The 14,478-nt window shown below is 35.6% G+C and overlaps 1 non-coding gene across 1 annotated transcript; it reads left to right on the top strand.

Moving 5' to 3' along the window:
• Nucleotides 1-9,374: 9,374 nt before the first annotated feature.
• LOC125931123 (U6 spliceosomal RNA) lies at nucleotides 9,375-9,481 on the top strand. The gene has a single exon (XR_007460379.1). It is a non-coding gene; the product is annotated as a U6 spliceosomal RNA (small nuclear RNA).
• Nucleotides 9,482-14,478: the final 4,997 nt, after the last annotated feature.

Below are 14,478 nucleotides of genomic sequence, written 5' to 3'. Positions count from 1 at the left end.
AAAGTGTAAAAATTGACAAGTGGGCATTTCATTAGAACTTGTCAAAAATCTGCATTTAACTAAACATAATTATATACAATAGAGTGGAAATATGGTGTATAGAATAGACGCTCAGGTTACAAAATGTAAAACTTAAAATGTACAAGACTTGAGTTCCTGTAGTAAATATTTCTCTTAATGATGCAGCTAAGTTAAACTCATACTCAGTGGAGAAGCCACAAAGGATAAAACATCTTGGATTGCCTTTCATGGAACACCAGAAATTTAGAACATTGATTGAACTGTATAAATATTAAAGGTTCTTTGCCACCTCCTTAATGTTACAGCTTTATTCATTGTGAGGTGTAGAAAGTAAGAGGGAAGAATGAAATCAAGATAGCCTATATAAAAAACTGTAGTCAGATCTGGCAGTATATAAACTCACTGTAAAAATAAGCATAAGGGAAATTCATCAAGAGCTATACAGGAGAATACAAATGACCGATGGCTGGTTCAGTCAGGGATCACTGCAGGGAAACAAAACCATCCGTGTACTGAGCAGGTCTCAGGTAATCTATGACTTCTAAGTTGTTCAGCTCTCCTCTTCCAAAATACAATGCTCAGCCTCTCTATTCTGCCCACTGATAAGATTTCCTGAACTGAAAGGAACACCAAGAGAGAAATAAAAGTCATGCGTTCTTGGTTCTCGAAGGCACGAGTTAAGTCCTAAGTTCATTCCCTGAAAATGAATTCATCCAGCCTCATGTGCCTCTCTTGTACTGTGCTTTGCCATAAACGCCTCACATCCATTTTTGATACTGCAAAGCAGCATATTTCATGAAATATGCGATAAGTTCACACATCTGAGATTAGAATTTGGCTGATTGTCCTTTCAAATGCTAAATAAAAACCAGGTTGATTGCTATAGCACTTTGTCACAGATACCAAACGGAATCCATATATCACAAATGGAACTAGGGCATACTCACGCCAGATTCACTGTCTAAATATACAAATTAATTCTTCAAGAAATAGATTTCTGTAAAATACCAATAAAACGGGTGTCTTTCATAGTGTTAGAATCTCTTCTGTAACATAATTGGCATAAATTATTTGAAAAATAGTTCCAATGGCATGATCTAAATGTTCTAAATAACATTTTTAATGTTTTTAATAGTACCGAACTTTTCATCTGAAATCAACCTTGTATAAAATATTTATAAGATAACATGTAAAGTGTGTAAAAGTCTCTATCTCCTGTTCTTGCCCTTTGTTAACTCTCTACAGAGTGACATAAACAATAGCAGTGCATAAAATGTGAGATAGATGCTACTGTGCACAAAAATTACATTGCGTCTAATTAAACTTGGAAGAAAAAAATAAAATGAAAGACAATGCATTTATGGCATGACAGTAAATTGTTGTAGCAATCATGAAATCATTGATATTAACATTCTTCCCGAAATTAAATTTAAAATAAATTGAATGGTTGTCTTGGTAACTTTTTGGGGGGGGCGGTAATAGTTTTTTGAGAAGTTGACATACACAGTTCCTTTTTGTGTTCCAAGACTTAAAAAAGACTTGTAAGAACACGAAGAGTGGATTGATGTTCAAAATCTTAGCAGGCAAACTTTTCCTGTTCAAGATTTGTCAAATCAAAGAATATCACTAGAGTATCTGATATGCCTTTCTAGAAAAGTTATGACCTATCAGCAGTTATTCAAATAGGGTTGAAAGTGGTCTTTACCTGATTGGATAATATAAATCTTGAGATGATAGTAGAAAAACGATGGGGGAGGAGAAATAAATCCTTCAGATATCCCATAAATCATGTAAAAGAGCCTTCAGCTCCTATGTATCAGGGTTAAATTTATACATTTTAGCACACTTTAATATAACGTGTGGACAGAGATGAATATTGCATTGAGAGTTGATTTATATGAGTTTTAGAAGTTTCTATAAAACTAATTTTGTGTTTCCTTATAATTTAGTATCACACACCTATTTGGAATGAGTATTTAATGGGAAGCTTTAATTAATATTTAAATTATAAATGTAAACAAAATATGGAGACTTTCAAACAGTCACCATCTTCTGAATAAAATTTTGCCAGTTCTTTTGGGTTTAATATATTTTTCTAAAAATAAATCAAGAATTAATGTCAAGGTATTTCTGAAAGCAATACATCTATACGTCAAGGACAGTATGACATTCATTCATCCATAATCAAAGTAAAAATACAAAAGAGAACACACTATTTCTCATTTGGCATTAATTAGATTAATCAAGTACTTAGAAAGTAGTGGGGAAAAAATACTTAAACTGAAGCTAAACATCTGTTTGTCCAAGTTATGGATGAGGTTGGGTCAGACATACTGAAAGGCTTCAGGATTCTATGATTCTAAAGTATCAAAAGGATAATGATAAGGATCAAGGAGTACTGAGTCTCCAGAAAGAAAAGTTTAATAAAAACTCACTGTAAACAATCTTAAATATACAATTCCATACATGAACTATATCATGATGAAGTAGCTACTGTTCTTGCCTGCCATAATTGCTGGGCCTTACCCTGTCACACCAAAGGCTGCTTAATATGAACACCTGTGATTCTCTACCTAAAGTCTTTATCTAGCTGTGGAGTACACTTGCCCTGGGTGGAGGGCAAGCCATAAGTACTTGAGAGTTAGAGCCCGTGAAAGCAGCTTTCAGCCAATGATGAAAGGGAGCTGGTGGATACATACCCTAGGATCCTCACACCTTGGCTGGGGGAACTTTGAGCTGTACTCTGTCTCCCAGGGCTCTCCAGTATGACAGCTCCAGTAAGTCACAGTGGTATATATCTTGATCATACTACACTATGGACTAGCTTACCCTTTTTCCCTGCCTCAATTCCCTGCTTCCTACTGCTATTCCAATGATCACCTCTCAAATTACTTGTGTAAGACGACCCTTTTGGGATGGCTTCTGGAGAAACCCAAATTCTGGGCACAAATTAACTCTAAAACGAATCAAATAACTTTATGTGTGATTAGTTAAGTGAGACTAATGTTGGGGAAATGTAGCAGCGTTTCTCAGCCTTGTCGCTTCTGACACGCTGACATGGACAGTTCTTTGTCGTGGACAGTGTACTGGACATTGTATGATTTTTAGCAGCATCCTAGCCTCTACTCACTAGATTCTCCATCCTGCTGTGACAACCAAAAATCTCTCTAGACATTGAAAAATGGTGGTGGTGGGGGTCATCTCCCATTATCCCCTTTCAAGAACCACTAGATTATAGAAAAAAAACTTCATTTAACAAGTTCAATAAAATTCACTCATTAAACTATCACATACAGAATATTATGTAACAGGCATTGTGTTAGTATTTACTAACACATGTGTTTAAAAAACACATGTAAGTTCCTGATTTCAGAGTTTATATTCTAGTCAGAGGAAAAGAATTAAAACCACCTATTACCTCACAGTGAGAAATTTTCCAAAATTCAGAGGCATTTTCCAACGGAGGCTATAGAATGAATAATTTCTTCCAAAATTATATGTATGTGTGTGTGTGTATGTGTGTGTGTAGATATATATTATATATCTATACATATATATCCATGGTGTGAGTGTATGTCTGCAAATTGTGTATGATTTTAATTCTGATGAGGCAAAAGACTGTTAATTTTCACAGTGTAAGTTCTGCATGGTGGGAGTGAAGGATGAGATATCTGCCCTTGGTTTTTGTTTCATGACTTCTGTGCTGAAATACTGTGAGAGATTGAGCACATCTCGCTTTCTTTCACTATTGCAATTTTGTTCTTTTTCTTTCTTCCTTTCAGGAATATGGCGCATAACTTCTACCTACCTTCTCCCCCAAGTTTTTTTTTTGTTTTTGTTGTGGTTGTTGTTAAATAACATGCACGTTTCTGTTGAACAAGTTCAAATGATCATAACTGCAAAAATTCAAGAAGCACTGGCAGGTAAATTTTCTTACTTTTTAGTCCACTTTTCTCAGAATTGCTATAATATTTTCTCTCCTAGTCTCATGTAACTCCTTTTTTATGAGTCATATAAAGTTGTCATCACCATGACCTAGTATGACAGTTGTATGAGGCACACTGGGTTTCCCCAATATCTCTCTGTGCTTATCAGTCCTGCAGGCGTGGAAGGCCTTACCCTGGGATCACTTGAGTCTCTGTACCTGAGGGCTTCCTCTTCCCCTGTTGACCTGTGGATGGGACCTATGAAAAGTGACAACTGCAGCACATTAATGCCTCCATAGCAGCTCTAGGCCAATGACGGATTAAAGCTGGAAAATAACTATCCAAGCTTCTGACGTGTTTCCCACACTCTTTTCCAGAATTTTCCAGGGGTAGTGAGCCACTGTGTACCCTATTTCCCTTCCCTTCCCTTCCCTTCCCTTCCCTTCCCTTCCCTTCCCTTCCCTTCCTTTCCCTTCCCTTCCCTTCCCTTTCCTTTCTTTTACCGTCTCAATCCCTCACACCCCTACGATACTCTCTAGTGTCCATTCATCCTATGATACACTTTTGGATGGGTTGAAAGAAAGATCACCACTTTTTGGAGTTTATAATCTAATGTGAATGGTGGAAATCATTACTAATGTGCACATGATTATTAATGTATAAAATATCACTATTCTCTTAGACACTACATAGGATCTTCTGTTAAAGGGAGAGATGCAGGCTAGGGATATGAAATTACGGTATCGGCATACTTGCTCCATATTGATTGATTTTTTTTTTCTTCTTGCAGGGGTAGGAGAAGGTAATGCTATAACAGTATTAAATAATATCCTTTGGTATTTTACCTTTTAATGGCTTGATTATTTTTTAATGCCATACTGCTGTCTTGAAAGTCAGAGTTCTGATAATCAGTTCTCAGGGAAGCATGTAAGAAAAGAATGTAATTTGTTCAGCAGAGGCATAATCCTTACTCACACTCTGATCAGAAGAAAGCCACATCAGTACAGAATATCATCACACCGATCATTTCGATGACACACAGAAGCACCTGGTATATTTGGAGTGACTGCTTCTTTGTATGAACTCACAGCTGACATGAAGGTTAAAACACTGGTTGGTATACCAACAAGTAGAAAACATAATTTGGGCAGTTACAGCAGAGAACAACTGTGTACGTTTGAAGTAAAAGACTCATCAAAGTCCAGGCCTACTATTTAAAATTTCACAGTTGAATGTTTTCATTTTGTCCAGGTTTTCAAAACCCATATTGTATGTGATTTGCACGGTGCTATTTTGCTGTTTTCAAATCTATGCAAATACAGTGGTGGGTGTAATAAATTCTTAATACATAATTTTAAACCATTTTGTGCTCCTTTTAGCTAATGTGTTAAAAGATAAAATGTGCATATAAATGTGTTAGTGAGAAAGGTGCTGTTAAGTAAAGAAACATTCACTAAAGGAATAATGTTGCAATTGGGAGATAATAATTTCCAATATGCTTTCTTTCACTGAAAATAAATATTACATGACAGTACCGAATTGATGACAGTACCAAATATGCTGTTTTGAACTAATAAGTACTTTCTTTACATAAAGAAACGTGGTTTTAGAGCTGTAGTTTTTGTTCTGTTTTGTTTTCTTTCTTATTTTGTTTCTTTCTTGCCAAGGTACTTCTCAGAAGGATGTTAAGTGTATGAACTAAAACACAAGGGATTATAAAAGATACAAACGAAACAAAGTATTCTGAAATACAATTATCCAAATATTATTAGAACATATTTGTGACAGAGCAATGTATGCTCTTGAATTCCAATAAGATAACACAATCTAGCAGTGGGTTTACAACAACTATAATTTCAAGGTAAAGATGAGCAATACTTCAAGACATCTGCAGAAAGGGTAATAGGACTACAAAATGTGTACCTTCTAGTAGCGATGGAGTATAGGTTCTAATACTGCTGTGGTTTGTTGCCTACATTCATAATTAAAGAACATGCTGGAAATAAAGATCCAATTTGTATATATTACTAATCAAATTCACAAACCTCCTAGGTTCTGTTTGAAAGTAATAATATGACCTTGGTTGACAGTGTTATGACAGTGTTAAAGAAACCTGACAGTATATGACAGTGTTAAAGAACCCTGAGGAGGGGTGCCTGGGTGGCTCAGTCAGTTGAGCGTCCGACTTCCGGTCAGGTCATGATCTCATGGTTCATGGGTTCGAGCCCATCATCGGGCTCTGTGCTGACAGCTCGGAGCCTGCAGCCTGATTTGGATTCTGTGTCTCCCTCTCTCTCTGCCCCTTCCCTGCTTGCACTCTGTCTCTCTCTCTCTCTCTCAAAAACAAACATTAAAAAAAAAGAACCCTGAAGATCTGCTAACCCAAACTTGTTTTCACAAAGAAATGACTGGAAGAATCCACAAAATGAGTTTTCATTTTTTACATTAGTAATAATTCAAATGGAAATGCAAATCAATAAAAATTAATAAAACAGTCTAACAGCACAGGAGTTGTAAAGAATATGGTAAGCTGGAACACAAAGGCTCTTTCTGAAAGAAATTGTATACGCATGCCAAAAAAAAAGTCTTAAAGTCCAAGTTGGGGCCACCAATTTGTGACCTCTGATAAAATGTGTAAAACCAAAAGACAGTTTTAAATATTTTATATTTTTGAAAGCTAGTAGCAAGTGTTATCTTCTGTCTTTATCACCCACCCATATCACTCTAGGTAAGCAGAAAATATTATCGCTGTTTCACAGGAGGAAAATAGATGAAGAACAATCTCTGTCACATATCCAGTTAGAAAACCTAGACATAATAGCCAGTATTCGACTTTCCTCTAGAGAATAAATAATTCCCGAGACCCTGTGTTGGTAAGACATTTTTAGAAAAGAGAAGAGAAGAGAAAAGAAGAGAAGGGAAGAGATCAAATTTTGTGTAGAGTAGGAGCAAACAGTAAAACTTAACTTGCAAATGAATGCATAAGACAATAAGTCCCTGTGTGCTGAGTTGTCTACTCTGTGCATTGTGCTCAATTCCTGACTGGTATATATTCCTAGCCTTCATAACGATTCTGCAGAGTAGGCCTTGGCATCAATATGAGACACCCAGACTTGTATGAGACAAGAAAAGGAGTTCAATTATGGAAATCCCGAAGTGCTCACTGTCACCGTACAGGCAAAACATCATCATAACTGTTCTCTCTCACTCTTACTTCCATATGGGCCTAAGCTAAATCTTCTAAAACCAATGCTAAGACAGAAATAATAATTTAATCAGAATATTACTACCTCAGTTTTGGTAATTAAACATGCCACAAAACATTTTGGCCTCTGTATCTGTTGACTTTAAGAATGTCAACTTGTACAGTACAGGTTAATTTTACCCAACGGATTTTTAAAATTGAAATTATGAAATCCATACTTTATGGAAGAGAGAAGCAAAAATATGGCAAAACTCAATTTCATACAAAATGTTTTATCATTATTTAGTCGATTGGAAATAAAATTAAAATTGATTTATCTAAGCATCAATATCAAGTAAGTATTAAAATATTTAATTCTCTTAATGCACTATTGGGAAACTTGATGCTATTTTCACTCTTTTACGGAAACAAATGTATATTGATAACATAGTTAATATATCATGTTGAATTGTCTTCACATTACATAGCTTTTCATTTTTTTTCAAATTTCAAATAGTTAAAATTAATGCTTTATTACATTCTATTGTCATTTAAATTCAAGTTTTAATGATATATATTTTATTTGTGTTTGAAACTTCATAAATGAAAGTAGAAAACAAAATAAATTAATATTTACAAAGAAAACCCTGGGAAGTGTTAAATTTAAATGTTTATGTCACTGCAGATAAAAGTCATTTTTCTTTTATCTATACATCTTCTAATTTTCCACAAAAGCTTGTATTACTATCATAATAAAAATTAAGCTTGTGTTAAAAAAATATGTTAGAATTTCTTGCACACTTTCTTATTGTGCCCACAGAAAAATAATAATTTTTTTATTTTCCATAAATGGAAAAAAGTTGTGCAGGACAATGGACCAGGGTGAAAGTAACTGAGATTTCACACAACGTGGTAGAGAAAGGCCTCTGTGACAAGGTGACATCTGAGAAGCAACGGAACAAGAAATAGAGCCGTATAGGAAGCGGAGTGTTGGAAGAGGCACCTGGGTGAGAGAACAGAAGTTGTCAGAGAGGATGCATGCTTTCAAATAATATTTATCAGCACGTGTTATGTATGTATGTTATGTTTTTCACTGCTGTGAAAGTACCAAACAACCAAAAGGCATGATTCCTACCCTCCAGGAATTTTAACTTGAGTCAGGTGAGAAGTGTGAGAAACAGAAAAGAACTACAAAACAATTCAAAGTAATTTCTCTTATTTAAAAAACAGTCCATATCAATTAAAACGCATCATCTATTCCACTTAATTTAGGGTATTAAAGACAGATTTTATATTTAGATGATACTAAAGCTTGCAATATATTCTCCTATAATTAAAAGCCATTGGCTGTTTGCATTTAAGTCTTTTTTAATGAGTCAGGATTAAGAGTCTATGCTTTGTCCATAGTTTTAATTTTTAAAACTACATTATATTTCCTTCCATGGTAATACAAAAATAGATCCTCTAACCGTAAATTACTTTGGACAAATCTTTCAGCAAACTCTAAAACATCAAAGCAACAAAGATGCAGGAGATTTAACATTTACAAAATGTTCTTTGGATCTTTTCAGATACTGCCATTATCTCTAAATTTTTAAATGTATTCTTTTAATAAATATTTTGCTGTTTTGCATTATGATGCCATGGCACTCCAGTTAACTCGATACCTAGTCCTTTGTGTACGAACAGTTTCAATCATGTGCCAAATTTATTTCTGCTGCAAGTAAAGATCTATCCTTTTATGGACACATCTGTTAGATGGAACGTTTAGTTGATCAAAATGTATCCTGGAGAGCGGAATAGTATAATATTAAAGGGGCATGATGTCAAGCCAGTCCAGAAAAAGACCACATAAATATAAGACTAAAAAAGAACTTTGACTTGGGAGAAAGAAGAGAATAATTATTGGATTACTAAACATTTGTAAACCGATGGAATCAAAAGGTTAATAAACACCTTGTGGGAAATAAATAGGTTCAATCCAGATCCCTTTCAAGTGGCTAACTGATACACTCAGGTGTCCCTCCAACAGGAAATAATTGAAAGTGTATTGACAACTATGGGATAAGCCTTTTGAATAAGATGTGTACAGTGAAAATCTATTAAGTTTCACATATTCATTCAACAAATACCTCAGGCATGAGGCTAGGAAAGACAATTATAAGTAGATTAGACATTATCTCTATCCTCAAAAGGCCTATAATTTAGTAAGGTTATAATCAAGGAAGAACATTATTATAAGAATGCTCACTTTAGCAGCACATACACTAAAACTGGAATGATAGAGAGAAGATTACTATGGTCCCTGAGCAGGGACAACAGGCAAATTTGTGAACTGTTCACTATTTTAAAAAACTTGGCTCTAAAAAAGTGTTATAGAAATTAATATGAAAAGGGCTTTGACATATATATATATACATATATATATATATATATACACATATACACATACATATATATATATATACACATATATATATATATACATACATATATATATATACACATACATATATATATATATACACATATATATACACATACATATATATATATATATACACATATATATATATATATATATATATATACACATACACATAACATGATGTAGGATGCATTTTATGCACTTCACAAGAAATCTGCTTTAATATAAATACACAGGTTAAAGGTCAAAGAATAGAAATAAATTTACCATCCAAACACTAATTAGAAAGGAAAATGTGAGGATGGCTATAATAAATAAGACTGGAAATAATACTTGTTGCTAAGGATGTGGAGAAACTGGAACCTTCATAGATTGTTGGAATGGAAAATGAGGCAGCTACTTTGGAAAACAGTGTAGCAATTTCTCATAAAGTTAAATACAGAGTCACCACATGACCCAGCCATTCCGTTCCTAAGTATATGCCAAACAGAAATGGAAACATTTGTACATGAAATGCACAAGTATATTATTCATGAAGACCAAAAAGTGGAAACAGCCCAAAAGTCCACCAATAGATAAATGGATAAATCAATGTGGCATATCCAAATGGGGTAGGCAGAATAAAGGCCTCCAAATATGACCATGTCCTAATCCCTGGAACCTGTGAGTATGTTTCCTTACCTGGCAAAAGGGGCTTTCCAAAGATGTGCAAGTTAAGGGCTTTGAGACGGGAGGTTACCCTGAAAGATCAAGGTGTCCAGTGTAATCACAAAGCTCCTTAAAACTTGAGGAAGGAGACAGAAGAGTCAGTCACAGTATTCCATGTGAGAACTCCACCTGCTTTTGTTGGCTTTGAAAATGGAGAGAGAGAGAGGGCCATAAAGCAAGGACCAGGGGACATCTCTAAAAGATGGAACAAACAACGAAATGAATTCTCCTCAGCTTCCATACAGGAATGCAGCTTAGCCATCATCTTGATTTTAACAAAGTGAGGCTCGTACTGAATTTCTAATCTGTAGAACTGATAGACAATACATTTATGTTGATTCAGGCCACTAAATCGGTTACATCAGCAATAGGAAATAAATATGTTATTCACTGGAATATCACCAAACTATGAAAATAAATAGGCATTGGTACCTGTTACACCATGGATGAAGATTGAAAACACTATGCTAAGTGAAACAAGCCAGTCACAAAGACCACATATTGTATGATTCTACTTACATGAAATGTCCAGAGTAAGCAAATTTATAGAAACAGAAAGTAGACTAGCGGTTGCTTGAAGTGAGTGTGGGGGTCTATCAGGGACAGGGGTCACTGCTAATAAATAAATACAGGGATTCTTTGGGTAAACAGAGCCTTCTCCAATTAGATTATGGTATTGGCTTCACAACCCTATGTGTGAATGAATATACTAAAAAAAGCACTTTAAATGGATGAGCTGTATGATGTCTGAATTACATCTAATACTGTTTTCAACACAGAAAACAAAATGAACATTGGAGTGACTCTATTTAATATTAAACAAAGTTGACTTCAGAACAAAAACATTACCAGAGGCAAAGAGGAACACTTTATAACAATAAATGGGGCAGGTTACCAAAAAAACACAGCCATCCCAACTGCTGCATCAACAGAGTTTCAAATTACATGAAGCAAAAACTGATTGAAAAATAAAAGTAGTCAAATCCAGAATTGTAGCTGAAGATTTCAAGTCTCCTGTCTACCTGCTAGGTCTGTTTGCTGAAAAGACCTGAAAGCAGTGAAACTCTAGTAGAAAAAAAAAAAAAAAAAGCAAAAACAAAACCGAAAACAAACAAAAACAAAAAACACACACACCTAGCACTGAGATCTTGATTTCAAAATACCATCTCCAATAAAGGGAACCAGGGCTCCTTGAAAAAAATGGCTGATTCTGGAGCTGGGATATGAAAAGTAAAAGACAAACGTAAAGTGCCAGACTGCAAGAAAGCATTCAAAGATTCATGGGGACATATCAAAATGACACTGGAGTCAGCTTGAAAAGACTACCACTGGCCTAGTGTGAGATGGTAGAGGCAAATAAATCATTATAGTAATGAGTTACAACCCACATAACAAAATAGGAATCCATGAGTCCATACTAATAAAAATAAATGTGAGAAAGTATCTCTTTATGAAATACTTATTAATTATAAACAGTATCTCGTGAGAAAACTAAATGAATAGATAAGAAAGAAAAACCTTCCTTAGGACAGAATTCCACTAATAAAGAGAGACAAAATAAATTAGAAAATCACTATTTGGCAACCACCATAGTAAGCGTTTTTCAGGCAAGGACCACAAATAGAGGTTAAAACTAGCAGGCAAGAGTCTAAAAGTATCTCTTTATGAAACACTTATTAATTATAAACAGTGAATTAATAACTTTATAGTAAAGAAAAATGGTAGTTGCCACCTTAGCCAAGTGACGTCAAAGTTAATAAATATCACCAGTAACTGGCCCAACTTGACAACGTCTGCCTACTGGCAGGATGTGCTGAGGACACATCTGTGGTATTTCTGCCAACAATGCATGGCCTGAATCAAATCCTGAGGAAACATCAAACTGTGGGATTTTCAGAAAAATACTCAGCCTGTACTTTTCAAAAACATGATTGATGCAAACGACAAAGGAACGAGAAAATGTTGCAGAAAAGGCACATGAAAAAGACAGGAAAACTAAATGCAATGTGTGATCCTGGATTGGATCCTTGACCAGCGATAAATAAATAAATAAAAGCATGCTTTGACATTAAGGGCATTAGTGAGACAATAAAATTTGAATAAGGACTACAGACTGAAATATTGTGTTAATATTGTCCTAGTATTAATTTCTAGATTTTCATAACTATCTGTGATTATGTAAGAAAATGTCTCTGTTTTGGGAGCACTGGGGTGACTCAGGCGGTTAAGTGTCTGACTCTTGATTTCAGCTCAAGTCATGATTTCACGGTCATGAAATCTAGGCTAGCGACAGGCTCCATATTGGGCATGGAGCCTGCTTAAGATTCTCTCTCCCTCTCCCTTTGCCCCTCCCCCTCACCCATGTGCATGCTCTCTCTCTCCAAATGAATGTTACTATTTTTAAGAAAGCCATGCTGGGGGCACCTGGATGGCTCAGTCGGTTAAGCCACTGACTTCGGCTCGGGTCATGATCTCGAGGTCTGTGGGTTCAAGCCCTGTGTCGGGCTCTGTGCTGACAGCTCAGAGCCCGGAGCCTGCTTTGGATTCTGTGTCTCCCTCTCTCTCTCTCTGCCCCTCCCCCACTCACGCTTGCTCTCTTTCTCTCAAAAATAAACATCAAAAAAAAAAAAAAAGAAAGAAAAACATGCTAAAGTATATATACAGATTATAAAAGCTGTGGACAGGGAGCTGAAGAAGTATATGAGAGGGACAACTAAACAAGCTTGGGACATGATGGAGAGATTCCCACAGGAACAGCTAACTTAAGGGCATTTTACTTGTCTATCACTATTGTAACAAATTACCACAAACTTGATGGCTCCAAACAACCTAAATTTATTATCTTAAGTTTTGGAGATCAGAAGTCCAAAATGGGACTAAAATCAAGATGATATAAGGGCTGTGTTCCTTCTGGGGGCTTAGGGCAGAGTCCATATCCTTGCGTTTCTAATCCCTAGGGATCAGTCACTTTCATTGGCACTTGGCTCCAGACTTCCATCTTCAAAGTCAGCAATGGCTGGTTGACTCTTTCTCAAGTTGAATCACACTGACACTAACTCATCTTCTGTCTCCCGCTTTCAATTTTAAGGATGCTGGTGATTACTTTGAGCCCATCTTGAGGTCAGATGGTTACAATCTGAGTTCCATTTAGAATCTCAATTTCCCATTTGCCATATAACAATCGAGTTATAGGTTCCAGGGATTAAGGTGTGGAAATCTTTTGTTGGCCATTACTCTGCCCATCACAAAAAGCTTAGTTTTCCTTCAGTAGCAGGTATGATACTGTTACTTATTACAAAAAAAAAATGAGTAATATTGGCTTAGCAGTTAAGGAATGTATATGGTTTATGTAACTGTAAGTGCAAAAGAAGGAGCTGGATTTACGATAGGCTTGATAATTTCAAATGACTGGTTTCTGCCAATCTCTTTACTCTGCTGTTTTCAGCACTGATGTCACCCCTCTCATGATCCCAACATGGTAGTTAATAGATCTCATAGATACAAAATCATTCCTTCATATCAGTAGTAGAGAGGGTGTTTTTGTCCCAGAAACTTGAGCACACATCCAAAGGTTCACTTTGGTCGGATCAGATTAGAATTACATACCTTTCACTGCACCAATTCTGTGGCCAGAGGAATAGGAAATGGTAATTGGCTTAGGCTTGGTCCCAGGTCCCAGAGGTAGAATCCGTTTCCCCAGAACAAACAGGATCCCAAATGGAAAATTCTTGAGAAGAGAATAAGGAGGAAAGGACTGAGTGATAGATGTGATAAAATGTCTTTCTCTGTTTGACTTACTTCATTTAGCATAATATTCTCCAGGTTCATCCATGTTGTCACAAATGGCAAAATTTCATTAGTTTTTATGGCTGAGCAATATTCCATTGTATGGATATAACATCTCTTCACTATCTGTTTATCCATCAATGGACAATTATGTTGTTTTCAGCTTTTGGCTACTGTGAATCTATTTACTTTGAAGAATCCTCAAGTAATTGATCCATCCATACTGTTCAGGTTTTACAGTTGATTTTGGTGACAGAGATAGGAGGGCGTATTCTCACTCCATATTATCAACAACCAGAAACCGATGAGAAGTTTCATTTTAAAATCCAAGAAAGTGACTCGTTAGGAACATAATAGAAATTGTACTTTGGTGTTTGACTTGAAAGGTGGCATCCAGTCAAATGTGTCTCCCACTTGTACCACCA

The sequence above is a fragment of the Panthera uncia genome, chromosome A2, assembly GCF_023721935.1.
Source record: "Panthera uncia isolate 11264 chromosome A2, Puncia_PCG_1.0, whole genome shotgun sequence".
Taxonomy (NCBI): domain Eukaryota; kingdom Metazoa; phylum Chordata; class Mammalia; order Carnivora; family Felidae; genus Panthera; species Panthera uncia.
The sequence above is the reverse complement of the archived record's forward strand: the minus strand, read 5'-3'. Positions and strand labels throughout refer to the sequence as shown.